Source organism: Leuresthes tenuis, unplaced genomic scaffold (assembly GCF_036924035.1).
Source record: "Leuresthes tenuis unplaced genomic scaffold, fLeuTen1.0.hap1 SCAF_23, whole genome shotgun sequence".
NCBI lineage: Eukaryota > Metazoa > Chordata > Actinopteri > Atheriniformes > Atherinopsidae > Leuresthes > Leuresthes tenuis.
In genome coordinates, this window is record NW_027325377.1 from 12,789,629 (window position 1) to 12,804,644 (window position 15,016).

The 15,016-nt window shown below is 42.6% G+C and overlaps 1 non-coding gene and 1 pseudogene across 1 annotated transcript; one reads left to right on the forward strand and one right to left on the reverse strand.

Annotated features, from left to right (window-relative positions):
* Window positions 1-6,066: 6,066 nt before the first annotated feature.
* Window positions 6,067-6,243, reverse strand: LOC140283435 (U2 spliceosomal RNA; annotated as a pseudogene).
* A 4,988-nt stretch (window positions 6,244-11,231) lies between these two features.
* LOC140283296 (U2 spliceosomal RNA) lies at window positions 11,232-11,422 on the forward strand. The gene has a single exon (XR_011910005.1). It is a non-coding gene; the product is annotated as a U2 spliceosomal RNA (small nuclear RNA).
* The last annotated feature ends 3,594 nt before the right edge of the window (window positions 11,423-15,016 follow it).

Here is a 15,016-nt window from a genome sequence, read left to right on the forward strand (position 1 = left end):
CTTGTAGCCGAACACATCCCTTCCCGCTATTGATTGTGTACAGTCGGGTATTTTAACCTTTTCTTACCCGCTTTTTACCAACTACGGTCGGACATTCACACCTTCTTATGGCGGAACACCTCCGCTCCCTCTTTTGATGGTGTAGGTTCGGGCATTCGAACCTTTTCTTACCCGCTTTTTACAAACTATGCTCGGACATTCAAACCTTCTTGTAGCCGAACACATCCAGTCCTGCTTTTGATGATGTATGGTTGGGCATTCGCACCTTTTTTTTTACCCATTTTTAAGGAATTATGGGTGGACATTCACACCTTCTTGCAGCTGAACACCTCCTATCCCACTTATGATCATGTGCGGTTGGATATTCGAACATTTTTTTTCATGTTTTCTAGCAATTATTGATGGACATTCAGACCTTCTTGCAGCTGAACACCTCCGCTCCCGCTTTTGATGGTGTATAGTCGGGCTTCCGAGCCTTTTCTTTCCCGGTTTTTACAAATTATGGTTGGACATTTAGACCTTCTTGCAGCCGAAAACCTCCGTTCCCTCTTTTGATCATACATTGTCCGGCATTCGCACCTTTTCTTACCCGCTTTTTACAAACCATGGTCGGACTTTCACACCTTTTAGTTGCCAAACAACTCCGCTCCCGCTATTGATTGTGTACAGTCGGGTATTTTAACCTTTTCTTACCCGTTTTTACCAATTATGGTGGGACATTCACACCTTCTTACAGCGGAACACCTCCGCTCCCTGTTTTGATCATTTATGGTCTGGCAATACTACCTTTTCTTACCCGTTTTTGAGTTATTATGGCTGGACATTCACAGCTTCTTGCAGCCGAACACCTCTTCTCCCGCTTTTGATGATGAATGGTCCGGCATTCTTACCTTTTCTAACACATTTTTCAGCAATTATTGTCGGTCATTCACACCTTTCTCATCAGCTTTTTACAAATTATGATCTGACATTCACACCTACTTGCAGCCGAACACCTCGGCTTCCGCTTTTGATGGTGTATATTTTGGCATTCTAACCTTTTCTTACCCGCTTTTTACAAACCATGGTCGGACTTTCATACCTTCTTTTAGCCGAACAACTCCGCTCCCGCTATTGATTGTGTAGAGTTGGGTATTTTAGCCTTTTCTTACCCGCTTTTTACCAACTATGGTCGGACATTCACACCTTCTTACAGCGGAACACCTCCGCTCCCTCTTTTGATGGTGTATGTTCTGGCATTCGAACCTTTTCTTACCCACTTTTTACAAACTATGCTCGGACATTCACACCTTCTTGCAGTGAAACACCTCCGCTCCCTCTTTTGATTGTGTATGTTCGGGCATTCGAACCTTTTCTTACCCGCCTTTTACAAACTATGGTCGGACATTCAAACCTTCTTGTGGCCGAACACATCCACTTCTGCTTGTGATGATGTATAGTTGGGCATTCACACCTTTTCTTACCCATTTTTCAGTAATTATTGGTGGACATTCAGACCTTCTTGCAGCTGAACACCTCCGCTCCCGCTTTTGATGGTGTATAGTCGGGCATTCGAGCCTTTTCTTCAACGGTGTTTACAAATTATGGTTGGAAATTCAGACCTTGCAGCCGAACAACTCCGCTCCCTCTTTTGATCATACATTGTCGGGCATTCGCACCTTGTCTTACCCGCTTTTTACAAACCATGGTCGGACTTTCACACCTTCTTGTAGCCGAACAACTCCGCTCCCGCTATTGATTGTGTACAGTCCGGTTTTTTAACCTTTTCTTACCCTCTTTTTACCAACTATGGTCGGACATTCGCAGCATCTTACAGCGGAACACCTCCGCTCCCTCTTTTGATGGTGTATGTTCGGGCATTCGAACTTTTTCTTACCCGCTGTTTACAAACTATGGTTGGACATTCAAACCTTCTTGTAGCAGAACACATCCACTTCTTCTTTTGATGATGTATGGTTGGGCATTCGCACCTTTTCTTACCCATTTTTCAGGAATTATGGGTGGATATTCACACCTACTTGCAGTCGAACAGCTCTGCTCCCACTTTTGATTATGTTTGGTTGGATATTCGAACCTTTTCTTAACTGCTTTTTACAAACTTTGGTCGGACGTTCACACCTTCTTGCAGCCGAACACCTCCGCTTCCGCTTTTGATCATACATTGTCGGGCATTCGCACCTTGTCTTACCCGCTTTTTACAAACCATGGTCGGACTTTCACACCTTCTTGTAGCCGAACAACTCCGCTCCCGCTATTGATTGTGTACAGTCCGGTTTTTTAACCTTTTCTTACCCGCTTTTTACCAACTATGGTCGGACATTCGCAGCATCTTACAGCGGAACACCTCCGCTCCCTCTTTTGATGGTGTATGTTCGGGCATTCGAACTTTTTCTTACCCGCTGTTTACAAACTATGGTTGGACATTCAAACCTTCTTGTAGCAGAACACATCCACTTCTTCTTTTGATGATGTATGGTTGGGCATTCGCACCTTTTCTTACCCATTTTTCAGGAATTATGGGTGGATATTCACACCTACTTGCAGTCGAACAGCTCTGCTCCCACTTTTGATTATGTTTGGTTGGATATTCGAACCTTTTCTTAACTGCTTTTTACAAACTTTGGTCGGACGTTCACACCTTCTTGCAGCCGAACACCTCCGCTTCCGCTTTTGATGGTATATATTCGGGCATTCGAACCTTTTCTTACCCACTTTTTACCAACTATGGTCGGACATTCACACCGTCTTTCAAGTGTAACACCTCCGCTCCCTCTTTTGATGGTGTATGTTCGGGCATTCGCACCTTTTCTTACCCGCTTTTTACAAACTATGGTCGTACATTCAAACCTTCTTGTAGCCGAAAACCTCCACTCCCTCTTTTGATCATACTTTGTCGGGCATTCGCACCTTTTCTTACCCGCTTTTTACAAACTATGCTCGGACATTCAAACCTTCTTGTAGCCGAACACATCCACTCCTGCTTTTGATGATGTATGGTTGGGCATTCGAACCTACTTGTTGCCCGCTTTTCATTAATTATGGGTGGACATTCACACCTTGTCACAGCCAAACACCTCCGCTCCCTGTTTTGATCATGTATGGTTGGACATTCGCACCTTTTCTCACCCGCTTTTTGCAAACTATGGTCGGCCAATCACAGCTTCCTCTCCACCATACTTGTATGGTGGGATATTCACACCCACTTGCATCCGAAGATCTCCGCCCCCACTTTTGTTGATATTTAGTCGGTCATTCACACCTTACCCGTTTTCTTGCCGCCAAACACCTCTGATCTCGCTTTTGATGATGTAAGATTGGGCATTCAGACCTTGCTTTTCCTGCTTTTCACCAACTATAGATGGACATTCACACCTTCTTGCAGCCGAACACTTCCGCTCCACCTTTTAGGTTTCTATCACACCTTTTTTTTCACCGCATTTTATAGATTATGGTTGGAAATTCTCAACCACTCATCCGAAGACCTCTCCTCCCGCTTTTGTTAATATATTTGAACTTTAGTCAGACATTCACACCTACTTGTAGCCGAACACCACCTCTCTAGCTTTTGATGAGGTATGGTCCGGGATTCTTACTGTTTCTAACACATTTTTCAGCAATTATGGTAGGATATTCACACCTTCTTGCAGCTGAACACCTCCTCTCCCACTTATGATCATGTGCGGATTGATTTTCGAAAATTTTCTTTCATGTTTTCTAGCAATTAATTATGGACATTTAGACCTTCTTGCAGCTGAACACCTCCGCTCCCGCTTTTGATCATACATTGTCAGGCATTCGCACCTTGTCTTACCCGCTTTTTACAAACTTTAGTCGAACATTCACACCTTTTTGCAGCCGAACACAGTTTTGTGCAGCCGAATTTGGGCATTCGCACCTTTTCATACCCACTTTTTACCAACTATGGTCGGACATTCACACCGTCTTACAGCGGAACACCTCCGCTCCCTCTTTTGATGGTGTATGTTCGGGCATTCGAACCTTTTCTTACCAGCTTTTTACAAACTATGCTCGGACATTCAAACCTTCTTGTAGCCGAACACATCCACTCCTGCTTTTGTTGATGTATGGTATGGCATTCGAACCTACTTGTTGCCCGCTTTTCATTAATTATGGGTGGACATTCACACCTTGTCGCAGCCAAACACCTCCACTCCCTGTTTCGATCATGTATGGTTGGACATTCGCACCTTTTCTCACCCGCTTTTTACAAACTATGCTCGGACATTCAAACCTTCTTGTAGCCGAACACATCCACTCCTGCTTTTGATGATGTATGGTTGGGCATTCGAACCTACTTGTTGCCCGCTTTTCATTAATTATGGGTGGACATTCACACCTTGTCACAGCCAAACACCTCCGCTCCCTGTTTTGATCATGTATGGTTGGACATTCGCACCTTTTCTCACCCGCTTTTTGCAAACTATGGTCGGCCAATCACAGCTTCCTCTCCACCATACTTGTATGGTGGGATATTCACACCCACTTGCATCCGAAGATCTCCGCCCCCACTTTTGTTGATATTTAGTCGGTCATTCACACCTTACCCGTTTTCTTGCCGCCAAACACCTCTGATCTCGCTTTTGATGATGTAAGATTGGGCATTCAGACCTTGCTTTTCCTGCTTTTCACCAACTATAGATGGACATTCACACCTTCTTGCAGCCGAACACTTCCGCTCCACCTTTTAGGTTTCTATCACACCTTTTTTTTCACCGCATTTTATAGATTATGGTTGGAAATTCTCAACCACTCATCCGAAGACCTCTCCTCCCGCTTTTGTTAATATATTTGAACTTTAGTCAGACATTCACACCTACTTGTAGCCGAACACCACCTCTCTAGCTTTTGATGAGGTATGGTCCGGGATTCTTACTGTTTCTAACACATTTTTCAGCAATTATGGTAGGATATTCACACCTTCTTGCAGCTGAACACCTCCTCTCCCACTTATGATCATGTGCGGATTGATTTTCGAAAATTTTCTTTCATGTTTTCTAGCAATTAATTATGGACATTTAGACCTTCTTGCAGCTGAACACCTCCGCTCCCGCTTTTGATCATACATTGTCAGGCATTCGCACCTTGTCTTACCCGCTTTTTACAAACTTTAGTCGAACATTCACACCTTTTTGCAGCCGAACACAGTTTTGTGCAGCCGAATTTGGGCATTCGCACCTTTTCATACCCACTTTTTACCAACTATGGTCGGACATTCACACCGTCTTACAGCGGAACACCTCCGCTCCCTCTTTTGATGGTGTATGTTCGGGCATTCGAACCTTTTCTTACCAGCTTTTTACAAACTATGCTCGGACATTCAAACCTTCTTGTAGCCGAACACATCCACTCCTGCTTTTGTTGATGTATGGTATGGCATTCGAACCTACTTGTTGCCCGCTTTTCATTAATTATGGGTGGACATTCACACCTTGTCGCAGCCAAACACCTCCGCTCCCTGTTTCGATCATGTATGGTTGGACATTCGCACCTTTTCTCACCCGCTTTTTGCAAACTATGGTCGGCCATTCACAGCTTCCTCTCCACCATACTTGTATGGTGGGATATTCACACCCACTTGCATCCGAAGACCTCCGCCCCCACTTTTGTTGATATTTAGTCGGTCATTCGCACCTTACCCGCTTTTGGCAAACTATGGCCTTCTTGCAGCCAAAAACCTCTGATCTCGCTTTTGATGATGTAAGGTTGGGCATTCAGACCTTGCTTCACCTGCTTTTCACCAAATATAGTCGGACATTCACACCTTCTTGCAGCCGAACACTTCCGCTCCACCTTTTAGTTTTCTATGGGGCATTCACACCTTTATTTTCACCGCATTTTATAAAAACACCACAGGAACACCGTATTGAGGCTTTGTTCTGACCGCTCATTCGGTGTCGCGTTTCTTTCAAGCATTTCTCCTGGTTAGCCCGCACTCGGCTCGCTCCCAGAGCCGTGTTAAAGTCTACTTCGCATTCACTCTCTTTTCTCAGCAGACTAAAAGAAACTTCCATCCTGCACCGCTGTTAGCTTTTTCACAAGAGCAGAGGAGAGCGCACCGTTCCCAGCGGCACTGCAGTACCGGGTCGATGCTTGGAGTGAACGGAGCAAGCTCCTTTTTCAACTCCTATTGATAAAAATCCATTTAATATGTAGTCCTTGCATAGACATATCACATATTAAACTGATAAGTACAGATGGATTATGTGCAATTAGTAAAGAGAGTAGAGGACGATCTCTCTCGTTGGAAGTCCTTACCTATATCACTTATGGGGAGAGTTACAACCATTAAAATGATGATACTACCAAAAGTTAACTATTTGTTCTCAATGATCCCCATAAAACCATCTGCTACTTGGTTTAAGTCACTAGATTCATGCATCTCCAAATTTCTGTGGAAAAACAAACCACCACGTATTAGTTTAAAAACCCTACAGAAGACCAAGGACAGTGGTGGATTAGATTTACCTCATTTTCAGCACTATTCCTTAGCCAATAGGTTACAATATATATCAAAATGGTTTAAACCTTGTTGTTGTCACAGTTCCCAGAGACGTTGTAATCGTTGAGGATTCTATATTCACCCCCTCATTAGAGGCACGTGTTGCAGATTGATGACACTGAATCTTCTTCTCTGTTCATTGCTGGCATCATTCCCAGCATCGTAAGTGTTCGTGGCATTGTTAGCCTCTTCTTCTGGATCTTGATATCGAGCATCCTTTTGTATTTCTGGTTTGTAAGTCCTCTCTCTTCGTTCACCGGAGTCTTCGTCTCTTTGTCCTTGAGTTTGGTGATTTTTTCTTCTTTTGATGCCTTGACACAGTGTGACAGGTGATACCACATGGGAGATCCTTTAACTTGGACTGCTGTCCCTGTGCTGCGAAATGGCTGTGCTGCTCAAATGGTCTCTCCTTCATCATATACACAGTTATTTATACATCACCTTCCACCATGAAGCGTTGTCCCTTTTTGTTTCTCTCTTTGTTCTTAAAATGCTGTTATAAATGTCTAAACCAATCCATTAAACTAGATCATTTTGGCAGTAAAGCGATCTACAATGTGCTTGGTCGCAAAGCTGCTCATCTGTGGTAAACAGCTCTTCAGAAAGGCATTCTTCAATTGATTTCACTCATTTTATGTAATAATTTTGTGATTTCCTACAAAACTACACTTCTTCTCCCATCTGTCTGAGTATTTAATATTGTCTGGGTCCCGTTAAAACATGTATTTTTCCCATCTAATTCCTTGTTTGCTTTAAAACAAGTATTCCCCATTTTCTATCCCTTCAGTAGCCAACCAGTTTGTATGGAGTACACTGGAGCAACTTGACTGATCAGTAAAACACTGCTTTTGTTGTCACCGCAAGGCTTCCCCCGTCGGTTGTTTCACTGAGACACTACTGAGTAACTACAACTCAACACAGTTTATATACATAACATTCATATACATACTAACAAACAAACAAACAATAATTTATCGCAATTTTCTCATCTCTGTTTGAACGTACACCCAGGTAAATATTCCTGTAGTCTTCTCATACCGACTATGGACCCATTCATTGTTTAACTTCACTGTTTTGCAAATCCTAATTGAATATTGCACATTGACATTGAACTTTACTGGATAAGCAGGTCTTCATTGCATTCAGCAGCCTATATGTGAGCATTTATGTGTAAGCTGTTCTTCTTTGCATTTATCAGCAGCAAGCAATTCTTCACTGCACATGCATATGTAAATAGTAAAACAATTCCAATGTGTTAGCGAAACCTTCTATATCACAGTGGTTTCTAAGGTCTATTTTAAGTTCTTTGCCATCAGTGAGATGACATTGTTTAGAAAGTGTGTCAAATTATCACTGAAGATATTTTCAGGAATTTCAAATCTAGAAATGAGTTATTTTACGCATGATTTTGCTACTGAGAGTGCATCTGCTTGTGCACATGGAAATATTTCAGACCATTTGGTAAAAACCTCTGTTGTCACTGAGCAGAATCGTTTCCCTTAACATTAATTTAGTTCAATGAAATCTACAAAATAATGAAATAATGAAATCCAAACAAATATGTTGAAAAAGATACACTGGCTTAGGGAATTATCTTCGTTTTGGTCTTAGATTGCCCTGTGGAATGTATTTTGCACATATTTGACCTGCTAGACAAAACTTTATTCATTTATTTATTCTAAAGAAATGTTTTTAATAATTAGTAAAACCATATGCTGTAAAAACCTGGTTCATTATTGCTTCCATCCCTCCTGTTGAGACATGACATGGTCTGTGGCTCAATACTGCAGCATATTTAAACAAATTCTTTGGCAGTATGGTTTTCCTTCCGGTCATTCATACGAGTCTATTGTAGATGGCAATTGAATAACATCTAATAATGCTAAAATATTTGTAGTTTATACATTTAGCTGTGGATGTCAACATACCTGTTTTTCCAATGCTGTGTTAACACATGTACAGTTGAGAAGGCATACTGACTGTCAGTGTAAACGTTAACAACCTTTTTGTTATTTAATTTACAAGCTTCAGTTAAAGCTACCAATTCGACTGCTTGAACAGAGTAATTTTTTGGTAGTGGTTGTTTTAAGAAAACTTCAGTTTCTGTTACTACTGCAAATCCTGTAGCATTTGTGCCATCAGGGTTTTTTTCCTTGATCTGTTGAATAAATATAGTTATTTCTGCATTTTCATAATGTATATCAGTTAAGTCTGGCCTGGGTAAAACACTGATGGTTATTTCTGACATGCAATCATGAGGCTTTCCATCTGTGGGGTAGGTAGCAGTGTGGATGGATTAAGTGTAGCACATCTCTCGACAACAAGGTGTGGCTGTGAAAGAAGAACTGTTATGTAGGAGAGATGTCTGGTAAAGATATTTTGTTAAGTAACCATATCACAGCCACTGCATGAGGTACCTTAAGTGTTAATGGGTGAAATAACACCATTATTGTTGATGCCTGCACTGCCAATGGCTTCTGGCCATTGATTCAAAAGTACGATCTCGTCCCTTTTTCCCCCTTCCAGTGGACACTGGCCCCTAATTACCGCAATTCAGCAGGGGGTCTTTCATTAGGAGTACTGGACTCCCCCGTGCACGGTTTCAGCTCCGACCCTGGACAGCGGAAAAAACGTTGAGATCTGGTTTGAGGACCCAATTGTTGAGAAAAGTCTCTCAATGAGACTCAGAGTTGCTGGAGTCAGTTAATGCAAAGGTTTAATCTTGCAGCAAGTTCAAGAATGTGTGTGTGTATGGGTGTATGTGTGCGAACGTGTGTGAGTTTGTGTGTGTGAGAGTTTAAAGAACCTGTTATCCACAGGCAGGCCTTAACTAGTATGGCACGGGTCCAGCCTGTCTCATCTTTTTTGGAAGGTCCAGCGCTCGGCCGTAACCCTTCTGTCTGTTTGGACTCTCACATACATTCGGTTAATCATAGAAAAACGAGAACAAAACTTTTTAGCCCCTTAGATTCATAAAACAGACATGGTGCAGTTATTTCCATTCTAGAAAATAAGAGTAATCACCACCATTCCTATAAATTCTGGATATTCTAACAATCTGAATCTTTTTTAAATGTTCGATGAAGCCCTTTGCTGTTCTGTTTAGAGACTCAGCTGATCATAAATCAAGTTTTGCTCTTGAACCAAGCTTCTAAACTCTTCACCTTTTTCATTTCTCAGTTAGTATTCACTTTAAAACTGATTAAAAGAAAAATTAAATGAATGCCTATCAACAAATGTGGGATCTAAACTCTAGTGCTTCCTCTAAAATAATTTCCTTTCTCAATTCAGAAATGTGTGTGTGTAAGTCACAACACCCGTGACACCAAAACGGCTTTCTTTTCTCTCTTTTCTCTACACTCTGCACTGTGAGCACACACAACAAATCAGAAAGGCTTTTTTCTCTCTTTTCTACATTATGGACTGTGGGGACACAAAACCGCTCTCTCTTTTTTTTTTTTTTTGATTGTGTGCCAGGGCGTTGTCTCACGTATTAGATTATGCTTAAGATACGAATGAGTTTATCAGTCACATCAGAATCCATACATACTGATCCTCCCGTAATAAAATGGTCGGATCTTATCAAACACACTTTGTTTCTTGTGACAAGTCAGCGAAACAGCGTATACACGTCAAGACACTGAATCAAGTTTGCCACAAGAACTCATAAGTTTGGCAGTATTGCTCTGCCGTCAGCAATCATACACCCATTTTATTTTCATGAGACATGTGCAGGCACCTGTTCATCTACTGTTCTATCACTATGAATTAGTTTATCTATTATCAATAAGGATACTTCTACAACTACTATCAAAGTATGTCCGGACTTCTTATGTTGTCAGTTGCTATATATGAATAAGTGGGTTGCTACTGAAAAGCATTAAGCATGTCACACAGCCCAAACATATAACATTTCAGGACACACCACACAGTTAACAACCACAGTGAAGCGTGTCAAAGCCCAAACATGTAACATTCAACAGGACACTTACACAACACATTCAAATCAAACAGTCAGACAACATACAAGAACCTATACCCCAGCCGGCATTGCTACCTGCCTATTTTCCTACAACTCACTATGTGTGCGCACACCTTTATTCACAAACTCTTCAACTTATACTCTTTTACCGAAGCTGCTACAGCTCGATTGGCCAAATACCCTTGGATCCTATTTCGGTGAATTTGACATCTGCCTTGCATGTAACAGATTAGCGGTTTAGCAGTTTTAATTTAGTTTGAGTGAAGGAATTCATTTTATAGCAAAATCCGAAATCGTGAAGAACTCATGGAAGTAAGCTTATTCTCGGATTCCTGAATCTTTAGATTTGCTCTTTGTTTTACTGCAAAGTACAACGTTGAGCAGCACTAATGAGTTGTTTCTATTTTTGGCAGGCTTTACCTTTGCGGATGAAGCCCTTTCTGTCTGTGCAAAAGAAATCTTGTTACTGTGCAGAGTGACTTCTCTGAGTAGAGTCGCCTTACTTGTTGCGACTGTGCCGATGTTCGAAGCTGGAGTGCAAAGTTGTTGCTTGAATGGTGCTCGCTGGAGCATGCGGTAGTGTAAAGTTATACCATTTAAAAGGGCTGAAGAGTGCTCAGTGCAGCGGGTGGGCCGAGGTGCAAAGTGACACTATGGCCATAAAAAGAACACCGCTACAAGTGCGCATTGTGCCAGGAAGGGCCCTCGGACGTGAACCAGTGGACAGTTATCGCTTCTCGGCCTTTTGGCTAAGATCAAGTGTAGTATCTGTTCTTATTAGTTTAATGTCTGATGTGTCCTCTATGCGAGGACTACATATTAAATGGATTTGTATCAATAGGAGTTGAAAAAGGAGCTTGCTCCGTTCACTCCAAGCATCGACCCGGTACTGTAGTGCCCCTGGGAACGGTGCGCTCTCCTCTGCTCTTGTGAAAAAGCAAACAGCGGTGCAGGATGGAAGTTTCAGGGAGCCCAAGATGAAACTTTCGTTTAGTCTGCTGAGAAAAGAGAGTGAATGCGAAGTAGACTTTAACACGGTTCTGGGAGCGAGCCGAGTGCGGGCTAACCAGGAGAATTGCTTGAAAGAAACGCGACACCGAATGAGCGGTCAGAACAAAGCCTCAATACGGTGTTCCTGTGGTGTTTTTATAAAATGCGGTGAAAAAAAAGGTGTGAATGCCCCATAGAAAACTAAAAGGTGGAGCGGAAGTGTTCGGCTGCAAGAAGGTGTGAATGTCCAACTATATTTGGTGAAAAGCAGGTGAAGCAAGGTCTGAATGCCCAACCTTACATCATCAAAAGCGAGATCAGAGGTTTTTGGCTGCAAGAAGGCCATAGTTTGCCAAAAGTGGGTAAGGTGCGAATGACCGACTAAATATCAACAAAAGTGGGGGCGGAGGTCTTCGGATGCAAGTGGGTGTGAATATCCCACCATAGAAGTATGGTGGAGAGGAAGCTGTGAATGGCCGACCATAGTTTGCAAAAAGCGGGTGAGAAAAGGTGCGAATGTCCAACCATACATGATCAAAACAGGGAGCGGAGGTGTTTGGCTGCGACAAGGTGTGAATGTCCACCCCTAATTAATGAAAAGCGGGCAACAAGTAGGTTCGAATGCCCAACCATACATCATCAAAAGCAGGAGTGGATGTGTTCGGCTACAAGAAGGTTTGAATGTCCGAGCATAGTTTGTAAAAAGCGGGTAAGAAAAGGTTCGAATGCCTGAACATACATCATCAAAAGCAGGACTGGATGTGTTCGGCTACAAGAAGGTTTGAATGTCCGACCATAGTTGGTAAAAAGTGGGTATGAAAAGGTTCGAATGCCCAAAATCGGCTGAAAAAAACTGTGTTCGGCTGCAAAAAGGTGTGAATGTTTGACTAAAGTTTGTAAGGTTCGAATGCCTGACAATGTATGATCAAAAGCGGGAGCGGAGGTATTCAGCTGCAAGAAGGTCTAAATGTCCATCATTAATTGCTAGAAAACATGAAAGAAAATTTTCGAAAATCAATCTGTATATGATCATAAGTGGGAGAGGAGGTGTTCAGCTGCAAGAAGGTGTGAATGTCCTACCATAATTGCTGAAAAATGTGTTAGAAATGGTAGGAATGCCGGACCATACATCATCAAAAGCTAGAGAGGTGGTGTTCGGCTGCAAGTAGGTGTGAATGTCTGACTAAAGTTCAAATATATTAACAAAAGCGGGAGGAGAGGTCTTCGGATGAGTGGTTGAGAATTTCCAACCATAATCTATAAAATGCGGTGAAAAAAAAGGTGTGATAGAAACCTAAAAGGTGGAGCGGAAGTGTTCGGCTGCAAGAAGGTGTGAATGTCCGTCTATAGTTGGTGAAAAGCAGGAAAAGCAAGGTCTGAATGCCCAATCTTACATCATCAAAAGCGAGATCAGAGGTGTTTGGCTGCAAGAAAACGGGTAAGGTGTGAATGACCGACTAAATATCAACAAAAGTGGGGGCGGAGGTCTTCGGATGAAAGTGGGTGTGAATATCCCACCATACAAGTATGGTGGAGAGGAAGCTGTGAATGTCCGACCATGGTTTGTAAAACGCGGGTAAGACAAGGTGCGAATGTCCGACAATGTATGATCAAAAGAGGGAGCGGAGGTGTTCGGCTGCAAGGTCTGAATTTCCAACCATAATTTGTAAACACCGTTGAAGAAAAGCCTCGAAAGCCCGACTATACACCATCAAAAGCGGGAGCAGAGGTGTTCAGCTGCAAGAAGGTCTGAATGTCCACCAATAATTACTGAAAAATGGGTAAGAAAAGGTGTGAATGCCCAACTATACATCATCAAAAGCAGAAGTGGATGTGTTCGGCCACAAGAAGGTTTGAATGTCCGACCATAGTTTGTAAAAGGCGGGTAAGAAAAGGTTTGAATGCCCGAACATACACAATCAAAAGAGGGAGCGGAGGTGTTTCGCTGCAAGAAGGTGTGAATGTCCGAGCATAGTTTGTAAAAAGTGGGTAAGAAAAGGTTCGAATGCCCGAACATACACCATCAAAAGAGGGAGCGGAGGTGTTCCGCTGTAAGAAGGTGTGAATGTACAACCATAGTTGGTAAAAAGCGGGTAAGAAAAGGTTAAAATATCCGACTCTACACAATCAATAGCGGGAGCGGAGTTGTTCGGCTAAAAGAAGGTGTGAAAGTCCGACCATGGTTTGTAAAAAGCGGGTAAGAAAATGTTCGAATGCAAAAATATACACCATCAAAAGCGGAAGCCGAGGTGTTCGGCTGCAAGTAGGTCTGAATGTCCACCCATAATTAATGAAAAGCGGGCAACAAGTAGGTTCGAATGCCCAACCATACATCAACAAAAGCAGGAGTGGATGTGTTTGGCTACAAGAAGGTTTGAATGTCCGAGCACAGTTTGTAGAAAGCGGGTAAGAAAAGGTGCGAATGCCCGACAATGTATGATCAAAAGAGGGAGTGGAGGTTTTCGGCTACAAGAAGGTTTGAATGTCCAACCATAGTTTGTAAAAAGCGGGTAAGAAAAGGTGCGAATGCCCGAAAATACACCATCAAAAGAGGGAGCGGAGGTGTTCCGCTGTAAGATGGTGCGAATGTCCGACCATAGTTGGTAAAAAGCGGGTAAGAAAAGGTTCGAATGCCCGAATATATACCATCAAAAGCGGAAACGGAGGTGTTCGGCTGCAAGAAGGTGTGAACGTCCGACCAAAGTTTGTAAAAAGCAGTTAAGAAAAGGTTCGAATATCCAACCAAACATAATCAAAAGTGGGAGCAGAGCTGTTCGACTGCAAATAGGTGTGAATGTCCACCCATAATTCCTGAAAAATGGGTAAGAAAAGGTGCGAATGCCCAACCATACATCATCAAAAGAAGAAGTGGATGTGTTCTGCTACAAGAAGGTTTGAATGTCCGACCATAGTTTGTAAAAAGTGGGTAAGAAAAAGTTTGAATGCCCGAACATACACCATCAAAAGAGGGAGCGGAGGTGTTCCGCTGTAAGACGGTGTGAAAGTCCGACCATGGTTTGTAAAACGCGGGTAAGACAAGGTGCGAATGCCCGACAATGTATGATCAAAAGAGGGAGCGGAGGTGTTCGGCTGCAAGGTCTGAATTTCCAACCATAATTTGTAAACACCGTTGAAGAAAAGCCTCGAAAGCCCGACTATACACCATCAAAAGCGGGAGCAGAGGGGTTCAGCTGCAAGAAGGTCTGAATGTCCACCAATAATTACTGAAAAATGGGTAAGAAAAGGTGTGAATGCCCAACTATACATCATCAAAAGCAGAAGTGGATGTGTTCGGCCACAAGAAGGTTTGAATGTCCGACCATAGTTTGTAAAAAGCGGGTAAGAAAAGGTTCGAATGCCCGAACATACACAATCAAAAGAGGGAGCGGAGGTGTTTCGCTGCAAGAAGGTGTGAATGTCCGACCGTAGTTGGTAAAAAGTGGGTAAGAAAAGGTTAAAATACCCGACTGTACACAATCAATAGCGGGAGCGAATGTGTTCGGCTACAAGAAGGTGTGAAAGTC